The 13,192-nt window shown below is 33.6% G+C and overlaps 1 protein-coding gene across 3 annotated transcripts in view; it reads right to left on the minus strand.

The window, feature by feature from the left end:
* Positions 1 to 6,424, minus strand: part of LOC148614959 (uncharacterized) — a 52,567-nt gene extending 46,143 nt beyond the window's left edge. For 2 of the 3 annotated variants that reach the window (XM_088589517.1, XM_088589519.1), the window contains exon 1: positions 6,380 to 6,424. The gene's annotated coding sequence lies outside the window, so the exon portion shown is untranslated. Of the gene's footprint in view, positions 1 to 1,204; positions 1,266 to 6,379 lie in introns of those variants that run through there. The other variant, XM_088589518.1, reaches the window with a different exon arrangement.
* Positions 6,425 to 13,192: the final 6,768 nt, after the last annotated feature.

The following is a 13,192-nucleotide window of genomic DNA, read 5'->3' on the forward strand; positions in this document are numbered from 1 at the left end:
AAGTGATACATGTACATCCACCTACATACCATAAATCTTTTTATAGTTACCTTCCCTATGTATTTTGGGGAAATATATGGCTATTGGAAATTAAGGTTTCTGAGATTACTTCAGTTTTTAGTATTTATAAATTTCTATTGTTTTTGGTTGATATTGTACATTCAAATGTAAAATAAACCACATGAGTGCAGGTATATACATGTAGTAATTATTCATCCATAATCAAATAGTATCAATAAATAATACCATTTCCAGTCCACACCATGAAGCACAAACCCTGAATGGCCCCAGGAAAATTTCTATTTAAGTCTTTACAAGGAGATTGAGCTAGAATAGAGTATGCCAGCCTATTCACAAACATATAAAGCCAATGAAATCCATTCATTGCTATAACTGTAATTACTGACCACATGGCCCTTGGTCTACTACATGTAGCTGGTGACAATGTCAAGTCTAATACATTATAAAGAAACCTTATACTTTCATTGATCATTATTTTTAGAAATGTTTTAACAGATATGTATTTACACTCTATTTAGCAACTAGGTAAACATCTGGGTATCCTGACCTACCCTGAGAATCATCACTTGGCAGTCCTTTCTCAATAATACCCTTCTTGTGACATTTCAAGCTGTTTTTCATCATAAGATAATTATACCTCTAAGGGTTTTTTATTCCTATTGAAGCTAAATAACTTACCAGTACTGAAGTACTGTAAAGTCATCAAACTTGAACCTAAATCTACTGTACCAGGTTTAAATCTTATTGATATGCAGTCAGTGATATTGAAATTGACTCAGATATCCAGTTAGATCAACAGAAACCATTATTTATTGAAAGCAAATGTTAAACCAGCATGAGATAAAAATGAATGCCCCAGTGCATATTGCCTTAAGAGAGCAACAGACACCATTCACATGCCTAATGGTACTAAAAATAAACTTCTGTTTACACATCAATATCTGATTATAACACATACTTCATCATCTTCTTTCATATGCATTCCCTACTGCATAAAAATATGCAACAGCCTGTTATTGTAAAATCTTATGAACATTCATGATTTTTTTTAAAAGTTTGTTGTACCATAGATGTATCTGTTTGTACTATATTATGTAAAGTTATGGGAGTAACAGTGTCTGTTATAAGATAAATTGATAGGGAAGATTTTTGTGTAGAACAGAAGATAACAGGTGTAACTTACCTGGTGTAAAATTAACACAAAATAACCATGCTATGAGTATATAAATAATGTTGACTTAGGTAAAAATCTAGTAAAGGAAGCTAACCAAAGGGAAATAATCATAAACTATCAAAGCATTCAATAATTATTTAAAGATTTTGAATTTACATGAATCATGAAATATATATAAAAGTAATCTGTGGTAAAAAAAACAATACTAAGATATTTATCACTGTCCTAACTTTTGTAACCCCGATCTTACTTTAACAAAAAAATAAGTATACAAACTTTACAATTATTACTACATTTTATTACATTGGGAAAACCAAACTATAATTGAAAATACATGTACTAGTCAGGTGACCCCCAAGAAGCTTGTAAACAACATGTTTATAAACATTCATACTTGTCTCAATAGAATCATTAAGTACATCATATTATGTAAACCTTTATTTAAAATATACATATTTTTTTTTGTCAACACACTATGAGCATTATAGTCATTATTCAACTTTTAATAATAAAATGCCATGAATGAGCTGAAAATGAAATGTACATTTACTGTATTTCCAGACTTCTGGGTTTTAATCCTTGGTGAGTCAGAATGCTTATCATTTACAAATATAAGCAAGTCAGTGAAAATAAACAATACACCAAGAAGTCAATATCCAGAATGCCTGACTAAAATTACAAAAGTATTCAGTAAATGCATTTTAGCACTTGATCCATGCATCATTTCAGTCAATGCAATGCCCCAGTGTAGTACCAATGCTAAGCAAAGCTGTTAAAAACCTTAGATTACTCAACTTCATCATAATTAAGAAATGAAAATGCCATTTCACAAATTCTTTTAAAGCCCTTTATTTATTTTTTGTTTTCTTTCCATCAAAAGATTAAAATACACTACATTTATACAATACACATCACAACACGATTAACTGAATTGAAAACAGCAGAGATAAACAACAGGGCATACGGTGTGTCAGTAGTACCAGTTACAGTGCATACATGTAGACATGTAAAATGAAAATGTACCTGTATGTACATGTAAATCACCCATTTTTTTTTAAATGTAGTCAACTTTACTGCATTAACATTAGAACTTATTGCTTGAATTTGATTCATACTGTGCAAAGTTTATGCTTTTTGAACATGCAAATTTACATGCATAAAAAATGTTTACACATATACAAGTAAGTTATGATTTGATGCTACTACCCTAGATGCACTTAAACATGCATTCTTATTAACTAAACATGTAGTCTTGGTAAAATTGCTGAAAGGTTTGTCTGAACATATATATACATGTATATTTGTACATGTATCACTAATTAAGTTTTCAACCTTTCCAAAAATTAAAGAATGAATTAGTGTCCTTTCAGTCAAAACTTTACATTATGTATGATTTACAAGTTTTCAAGACCTAATCAAGAATTTGGGTCGTACACTTATTCGCAAAAACATAAGCTAAACCAGCTAAAAAAGTGCCTCCCTGTTAGAGGACTGAAAGCTTTAAAGTACTTGCACTGTGCACCTTCAATTGCGGAAAAAATCACTTTGAGGTCAGATGCAACCACTGTACAAGTAGTAATTTACATATTAATGTACAATACATGTACATTGAACATCATTTCAAGAATTCTAATAAAAAAAAAGTTCCCTTTTAAATGAAGAAATAAAAACAATTACAGTATTTTACATGTAAAAATTTTGACTCAAGTGCATGCATCTTCTAACAAAACAAAATAATTATTTTTATTGACAGATCTGAACTTTTTCATGTGTCATGCATGTACAAGCAGTACCGAGAACCCTGGTCATAAATATACCTTCATTTTGTCGTCTACCAATACTTGTAATGTGAAATGGTAAATCTAAAGTATAATTCATGCCACTTTTGGTTTATGCAAATGAGGTACATATAATATATATCATACATATACATTTTAACTGAATATAAATACGTGTATCCAAGGCAATTAGGACAAACAAGGGTTAGTTTCAAAAACACAGATTTAAGTTATAATTTAAATTTGGTTATATGAGACTTTTTACAGTAAGCAAATGAAAATCTGGGTGAAATTTTGCAGGAAACAACATAAAAATATATAGGTTCATGAATTATTTGTTGCAAGTTTAGTGACCATTAGCAGCAGCACTGAAATGTAATAAACAAATTGGAAACAAGCTCAAACTCCAACTACATGTATTTTACTTGTATTAGGAGAAAGTCAACCTTTTTATTCCTGTTAACTGGAGCATTAACAGTAGATAAAGATAGCATTCACAATATTTATACCTGAAAATGCATATTGAATTTTCTTCAATGTTAATCAACTAAGTTTTAGTGAAATGTTACAAGGTACTAAATAGCTTTAATTGATCACACTTTTTTGTGCTTAAACGTTAAAAAAAATTATTGATTGTCATTAAATTTGTCCATCTGACTATCAACCATGAAGATCAGAAAATAGGACTATCACCCATGCAAAACATCTTATATTTTGCATTTTAGAAAAATGATGGAAATTGTCTCCCTTGGGTTTCTGATTTTATTGACTGCATATTGCTATGTCAGCTTATTGAAATACTTTAACTTATTGATGTTATTTAGTACTTTTACTTTCCCACAGTTTCAAAATATTTAGCATTTTGGAAAATATACCACAAAATAATGCAGTACATGTACATGAAGCTTTTACTGATGGTTCATGTATTGGAAAACCAGGACCCTGTGGTTCAGGAGCCATTTTTTTATATATAAAGCAGTGATCGAATTTAAGGGGAAATACTTGCTAAATGCAAGTTGAAATTCAGTTTTGCAAGTAGAAATTATTTCCACTTGCTAAAATTAGCTACTGGAATTCAATATGTCTTATAGGTAAAGTCCAGAAATAACCCAAATAACCTCAAATTTAGCAAGTGAAAATTTCCAGTACATGTACTTGCTAAATTTTGCAGTGGAAGAAATTCTGAAATTCAATTCAATATTCCGTCTCAAACAGAAGATCTATCCTACTTGCAAAATTGTCACAATTAAGTTTGTATTGTAAAAAGTATGAATACCATTCAATGGCAGTCAGTCTTCCATTGGCATAATCACTCTAAATTGGAGTTCATAAAATTACAAACTATTCATAAAATCAAAACAAGAAAAAAGAAATTGGAGAAAAAAGGCATCTGGTAAATACATTGTATTAACTAGGCTCCGGGTTATGCAGACATCCAAGGAAACAAAGAGGTAGAGCGACTTACAAGAGGCTGCCAAAAATGCAGAAAAGAGCAACCAAATATGAACCAGTGTTCTCCCCAGGCTATTATAGCACTGTACTTTGCAACACTATGATTTCTTAGCACTGCACTATCAGTAATTAATGGCACTATGGGCACTGTGCTACAATTTTTTTCAGGATGGCCAAAGGAGCTGTGCTATGCCAGTAAGCACTCTGCTGTTTAAAAATATAGAAAGAACACTGATAGGCATTGGTCACAATCAACTGGCAGAACCAATGGGACATTAATGATGTGGGAAGGAAATATTATAACCATCACCCTCTGGTCAAATTCAAATAAAAATTAGTCTATCCAACTAAAACACTTTATTGTATTAAATGGACTCAGAGCTAAAGGGATATCAACACCTGATTAATAGACATGTGGAGGATAACAAATGCGCTTGCAAAACATTGAATTATCAATGTGATAAATATGATATGGAAAGAGAAAAACTGGGGCATTTTGGTGTACTTTAAATCAGGATCCTTAAACTTGGATATGGACACCCTATTTAGTATCAATGCAGGTGAAGATATTCAATCCTCTCTGTATGATTATAGCAACAAGACACACAAGATTGGATTCATTCTGCATTTAACTCCTGTTTTTGGGGGTTTTTTTTTTACAGCTCCCATCTGCTAGCACAAGCATGAGAGTAAATTAGTGTTTACATAATTCCAAAAACACGACTGAAAATATAAATATACAAAAGTGCTAACTCTCACATATTCCAAGTGAGACTCACATAGTTTGAAACTGATTACTGATGTACATGTAGGAGACATTTTCCTTAGATCTATTATTTCATCCCTTCAATCTCTCAAGTTTTGCCAAATCTCATCATTTCAAGGCATTTGCATGATTTACCACTTTATCTTCAGGTCAGAAAATAAGCACTAAGGCTTCTATAGCAGTGGCGGATCTAGAGTTTTAGGTAAGGGGGCCCCAAAAAAATGTCTTGACAGGATCACTGGTGAGGAACACGAAGTGATCCAAATTTGCTAGGGGGATTTGGGGTCATGCTCCCCCAAGAAAATTTTGAATATTAAACCACTAATCCTGCATTCTGAGGGTGTCTTGAACAATTTTTCACAATTTTTAAAAATTGCAATTATCTAAGGGGGGGGGGCCCCCTGAATCCGCCACTGTATAGACCCCTCATCAGCTTTTGTGCTAGGTTTTCTTTTGCATTATAAAAACTTTTAACTTAGGCAGTGACTGCTCATCCACGCATTCGTGGACAGGAAACCTCTAGAGGCTAATCATCCACATTCGGTTTCAGTCAATTACACACAAAATCGTGACGGACACACCTCATGTACGTCAGTAATGTTGAAATTGTGAGAAATTCGTGTTTTACAAATATATACAAAATGATACAAATACCATTTTAATTGTATCTGATGTAACAAATATTGATTAAAAATCATTCAGAATTAAGACAAAATATACATTCTACAAACTTGAAAGACGAGGAGCCAGTGCCTCTAACTTAAATGCATAGGCTGGCTCATCAGTTAAGGCAAGTTTAAAGGCACTGGTGGACCTTGAAGTAACAGTTGAATCCGATACTTAAGGCTGATTAGCATCTTGAAAGTTAAATTGGCAGTCCTGCATGCACATGATCTAGAATTTAAGTATGCTGGTAAATTTTATGTTGTAAAAGTTGGTGGACAGATGTCCTATTGCTAAACAGAAAAGGAAGGCAGTGTTAACGCACATAGTCTTTCACATGTTCAACCCTTTTGTGTGGGTGGTGAGAAAATAAACATTGGGCTTTACTCAATGATTATCCAAACTGGAAAATGCATGAACGCATGTGACAATCAACTTCGTTGAAATAGAGTGATATCTTAACAAGAGCATAATGTGTAATCTTTAGAAGCAGTAAAATATGCTATAATTTATGAAAAAACTTACACTAAATGAAAATGCTGTCTGTGAACATTACAGCTTGCAACGCCGTCTAGCGAAATGATTATGAATTAAGCTTATAACCGACTTCCCTTCTATTACGATAAAGCACCAAGACGTACCATAAAATCTGTTCGCGTAACTTCCTCCAACAAATTGGAGAACCACCAAATGAATCTCATTTGTATAAGCATATTTTAAAGTTTTGTAAACAATACCTTTTCAAACGATTTGGTCGAGTGTATAATGTATTGTGCTGAGACAATTTGTCGAATACAGCTTGTCTGCGGACATAATATAAGGGGTCAGTAAAAAAAACAAATGACACGAAAAATATATGTAATTAACCTTTCCGACCAATTTGAACCTGTTTTTTTTCAATTTCAATTACTGTTGTAAAGTCACAGTTATAAAACAAGAGCTATTTATCATGGCCGAGTATTAGGACTTCCAATTGTAGAAAGTTCGGGCACTCTACATGTTGACGTATTCCCAAATAATTCGACTGGTTCTAGGACTTACGTGGGGTCTGGGAGTAGGCCAGAATGTTAACAAAGCAGCCATGCTGCTAGTATGACATACTCTGACAGTTTTTTTGGTCAGGTATCCCAAAGGCTACCTTCATCTACTAACAGACATAGTAATAGAATCTCCCGTAAGGGGCGGTCTTGCGAGATTTGTAAGGATAGTCAAGACAGTAAAAACCAACACTGAAGAAAAACTTCGGATCCAAAGGGAGGAAGTCCGATACGAAAAAAAAATGTGAAGGCGGATCCAAGGTACCATTTACCCATTTCAGCTAAAATATTGCACAAAATTAACTAAATATTCTAACGAAAGGGGTAGATTTCAAACCAGAAACGTTCATCTACATACGTCATACGTATATATGTATTTTAAACTTGTAATTTATATTTGCAGCTGCAGTACATTGTATCAGCTGTAAAATGTTGAATTTATCAATTTTTCAAGATTACCTTGATCACTGTTTCAAGAAAACATGAAAAATGAAATTATACCAATATAGCATAATTGAGGGCCCCATCAAATAAAATATAATCAAAATAACCAACCAAAAAAACACCGAAAATTCATCAACTGGTTTGAAAAGGGCATATAAAGATAAAAAGTAAATTATCTAAGGGTTCTATGCTCATGTTTGTCAATTTTCTCAAGAGAATGGGGCTTAAAGAAAATAAAACCTGTTACACGGAGCATTATTTTTTTTCCTCTTACGAAATCATACAAAATATATATATTGTAAATTAACTAATGGTGTTTAAAATGAAGTAAAAATAAATATATTGCTTAATTTATTTTAAAAGAATATAAAACATAAAAATGTGTATAGTAAACTACAAACATTAATAGTAAATGCCTCTTTCAAGTGGAGATTATTGGCGTGAAAATTATTTCGAAGGAGAGAGGAGTAAACAAGGGAACCAATCCAAGGACAAAGGCCAGACATGGAAAAACAGACACACGCAGCAAAGAATATGAAACAACCAAAATAATACGAACAAAGCAACAAAAGTAAATGAACAACTCGGACTTCATTTAAAGCTGTGAGCATGGACCAGGCGCACCGGTAGATTAAGCGTCGTTTGCTTTTTCTAGAAACCCCGCCGAGCTGCTCATAAAAAGTAAAATCCGGGGTAGACGAAAGAGGAAAGGAAAACTATGACACGTTGAACAAATCGGTTGTCATGGTGTAAATGGATACATCGTAAAGACCCACAAATGCATGATGACAACCATAAAACGTCTGTATTGATGTGTCAATCTTGTAGCAACAAAACCCAACCGGAACACCTCAGACTTTCTATTTACACAAAAGAAACGGACATGGCCGAGTAGTTCCGATTGCAACATAACCCTGTTCCAGAAGCCTATTTGTAAGAAAGTCTAGCGCGGTACGAAAAGTCTGCGTATAGTTACGGCAAGCTCTGACATAACGTTTGAGTTGTGATATGAAAACTCCATACGCAGGTGCATGCTGAAGGGGTGTTGCCACGGATGAAAAGAAAGTTGACAATACGGAATGAAAAGTCATCGCGTCTGGCGTATGGTTTGAACAATAGTTTTCCTTTACCATCGATCTCTAAGTAGATGTCAAGATATGAGGCTGACTCCACAGTGTCTGTAGTATCCTTTATCTCCAGTTCTTTGGGGTAGATACGATGTATAAAATACTCGAGACTATGATTGTTTACCGATAGTGCGTCCTTATTAGCTGTATAATTATCTACCGCAACGACATATGATAGTAGTAACAAAAATAGTGCCTTAAATTTATATTTATGTAATTTTATTTAAGCGGATTGATTTTAACTTCTGACCTTGCATTTGAAGATAGGTTTAATTCCCCTTATTTACACCGTACCAGGTACAGTTAAATTAAAAATAGTTATAGATCATCTGAACCTAGTATCTTCAATCATTTTAAGATATTTATAATTATATACTTGAATATACATGTTGATTTGGCGTTCAATATGGAGTCTTTTACAAATTTATTATTTAATATACTTTATAAATCTAGCTGTGCCAAGCACAAATGTCGTAGTTCGATATTACATTATTGTACAGCCAATACCCATTCTTAACATTCTGATTTGCATTGGTTTATTGATCTTTATGATGTTTGTGTGATTTTATACGGAGCTAGGATGAAATTTGCTAGATTTGAATGAAAACTTTAATATTTTATGTTTTTGGTGTTAGTGTTTAAGTGTATCATGGTTTAAAATATCGCAATTCATCAAAATTTACAGAAATGGCTTTTTTTCAAGAACAATAATGCTAGCTTGTACTGCAATGTACATTTAGGAACAGAACTATATGAATTTCAAACTTCAATTCTTGTTTTTGACAGCTGTAGATTTATTCTAAAATATTTTCAATCAAGAATTTTCAAAAAAATGTTAAAAATACTACCCCTACCCATAGAAAACTGGTCTCAGTATCAAACAGAATTCTCATTCACTGCATACCGACACCGTAAAACTCATATTTTAGGCATTGATGATTAAGATAGCGATGTACCCAACATATCTGATCAATTCAGACGCTTAGATTTTCTTCTTGGGGTAACATTTACTATAAAATCGTAAAAAGGCGAATATCTTCTATATCGCCCGTTATTTCCCTTTTTCAGAATACCGTAGATTCAACACGCTTTTGTGTGATACGGTACTTTAATATAGTATCATAGCTTCCAAATGAGCTCGAGTAATAAGTATTCGAACTCTTCCAAGTCAAGTTAGGTGAAAAATTGCCACCCCTACCCATGAAAAAATGTCGACAGTAATCGATGTATCCAGCATGTCTCCTCATTTCAAGCGCGTATTTTCCAGTTGCGATGTGACAGTAACGAGTTTTTCATAAAAAGGGGAATTTTCGAAATTTCATATTTTCTCCCATTTCACCTATAATTAGCAATCATTTTTCAAATACCGTACTTCAAACAAGCTTTTGTATATACAATTATACAGTGTCTTAACTTTTTAATTAGCAATGCACAATTAAACGTATTCCACACTATTTGGGCGAAAGAATGGTACCCCTACCCATTAAAATCTGCCCAAATGTGAAAAAAAAAATTATCGTTTATAGCATACATGAACTGTACACAATGTCTATCTGTTATTCGTTATGCAGATCTTGTACCAATCAAATATGCTTTTATTGTCCCGAAGACGACACATTATTAAGAAAGGGAAACTTAAGAATAAAACAGATTATCACGCATTTTAGCACGTGAATTGTATACTTTGTTGTTTTAACCTGGTTTGATTTTGTTTGCTATCATTATTTTTATACATATAAGATTTCAAAGAAGTAACTAGGATGGATGATTAGCATACATGTAATCAACACCATTTAAAAAATGCTAATATACGACACCGGTTTTTTCACGGAAATTTTAGTTGGTATTGGGTACCATTCTTTCGCCTAAATGGCCTAGAATACGCTAAAGTATGCATTGCCTTGGCTCATTAGAAAGCACAGATGCTACATAGATGTGTTTGAATATGCAAAAGCTTGTTTGAAGTATGATACTTGAAAAAAAAAATGTCAATTACCGGTGAAATGGAAGGAAATATGAAATTCCGAAATATTCTCCATTTTATGAAAAACTCATTATTGTTGTATTGAAACTGAAAAATACGCGCCTGAAACGAACAGGTATGTTGAATACATCGATAACTGTCGAATTCATATGACTTTTCACTGAAAAATCAAATGTCCCATTTTTGCATTTTTTGATAAATTCTGACTAAGAAAATCGCCAAGATTCATCAAAAGAACCCCAGAAGTAAAAATCGTCATAATACTAAACGGAAAATACAAAATAAGCCATTTTTTTACTGAAGCATAAGTATTCTAGGCGTTTTGACATTGAAAAATATGTCAATATAAGCGAATTTTAGGAAGGGAAGGGGTACATTTTTTTCATTTTACCGCAAAACCCTAAGTGTTACCGCAACTTCTTGGTACCATTGTAACGCTGAGACATTTGGCTTCATGATGATACCTAAATTCGTCAAGTTTGTTCACACATGCTATCCCAATAAGGCTTAGACGCTCAAACAACTGAGTCACAAAAATCTTGGCTTTTTGACCCAGTGGGCCGGTACAAGTATAGGCATATGCTGAAAAAGAATCCGAGAATCTTCTTTGGCGACAAATTGATTCGGTAATGGGAGGCATAAAGGTACCTAAAAATCACCATGAAGTTAATAAGTGGGGGTGCACGGTGGACCCTCCCAGCCCATGGGACTAATATATAATGTTCAAATCATACCAGATATCTAATATTAATCAAATTAAATCAAATGGGAACAAATTGTGCTCTTCTATTCGCCTATTCCTTCACTCTTCTGAGGCTGACTTAATAGCTGATCTGATCCGAAAGAAATAGCATTGTTTAGCTAGATCCTTTAATCTCAGTTTCCGCCATATAGATGACGTATTATCGTTAAACAGTCCTAGTTTCGACGATGTGATAGATCGCATCTACCCTAAAGAACTGGAGATAAAGGATACTACAGACACCGTGAAGTCAGCCTCATATCTTGGCCCACACTTAGAGATCGATGACAAAGGAAAGCTATTGACCAAACTATACGACAAACGTGACTTTTCATTCTGTATTGTCAACTTTCCTTTCACCTGTGGCAACATCTCTTCAGCACCTGCGTATGGAGTTTTCATATCAAAACTCATACGTTATGCCAGAGCTTGCCGTTAGTACGCATACTTTTTGTTTCGCTTCGCGCTAAACTTCTTACAATTAGGCTTCTGGAACAGAGTTATATTGCTACAAGATTGAAGTCATCACTACAGAAGATTTATGGTCATCATCAACTCGTGGATCGTTACGGTGTATCCATTTGCACCATAGAAACTGATTTATTCAACGAGTCATAGTTTTGCTTTCCTCATTCGTCTACCCCGGACTTGAATTTTTATGAGAAACTTAGCGGGTGTTTCTAGAAAAGCAGAGGACGCTTACCCTACCGGTGCACCTGGTCCATGTTCCCAGTTATTAGTGGAGTCCGAGTTGCTCATTCACTTTTGTTACTATGTATGTATATACAAATGTATTGTTTTAGTTATTTTATGCTCTTTATTGCGTATGTCTGTTTTCTAAGTCTAGTCTTTGTCCCTGGATTACATTCTTTTGATTTCCATTAGAATCTTGGTTCCCTTGATTACTCTTAAACAATTTTAAATACATTTCTGTAAACTGCTAGGAAGTACAATATCAACGCATGCTTTTCTGAAGAAGATAAAAAAGAAAGCAAGAAGCCCTGTTCGTAGTTATTGAATACATTTCAGAATATCATCTTTTTCTATATATTTAGTAAGATCAAAGCTAAGCCGACAAAATCGTCATGATTGGAGGAATTACAAATAATTACTTGTTAATGTTTTTATGAAACTTATCAAGGCACTTATTTTTCATTTTTATCTCGCTATGCTGGTTAACTGAATAGATAGTAATTGAGGATGATCAAGGACTTGGAACTTTTTCTGGAATTTATGAATTTATCTCATTGGCAAATATAGATGTAAAATGCTTATAAAAAGGTTTAGTTGTTTTTCTCTTGTCTATGTAGTAAGTTCACCAAAAATAAATAAGCTATGTGTTTAAAGGTTTTTCAAAGGATGAACCAAACTGGTCTGGTTCACTTGCTGCACAGGTAAAGACAGAATTTTCGAAATATATACCTCTGTATACTTGTAACAGTACGATAGGTATAATTGTATGTATTTTGTAAACTCGCCGTTGCTTTAATTTTGATGGAGTACGGGTTGCCTTTTTTACTCATGTTTGTTGTGCTTTGTGTTGTTAAGTATTTCTGTTTCCGTTCTCTTTCCACGAGTTTTTGTTCATCGGCTTCCGAAATACGCCCATCGCTTACACAGATAGTTCCTGTATGTCACAATATTGCAGTTGCATTTTTCAAAATTATTTTTGTGTATTGTATTTTTCGATTCTTCCCCAAGTTTGTTTAGTAGGACTTCATATTACAAGTGCTCGGCTGTACTAGCGTTGATGTTCAGTTGGATCAGAGGTTCACCCCGTATTATGATACTATAAAATTGACTTCTTTATTCAATACAAATCTGGGATCCCGGATAAGCCCTCCATTTTTGTTAATCTAGGGAACCGCCAAGAAAATTTCTTGGGAATCTGTACTCTTGTGATGGATTATTTACCCCTTGCCAATAATATAATTCGTGCTCAGTATAAGCAAAATTAGACTACATCTTTACAACAAAACCTATGCTGGATGAATCAAGAACAAC

The sequence above is a fragment of the Perna viridis genome, chromosome 6 (assembly GCF_037379345.1).
Source record: "Perna viridis isolate PV_CMFRI_1.1 ecotype Kerala chromosome 6, ASM3737934v1, whole genome shotgun sequence".
Lineage (NCBI taxonomy): Eukaryota > Metazoa > Mollusca > Bivalvia > Mytilida > Mytilidae > Perna > Perna viridis.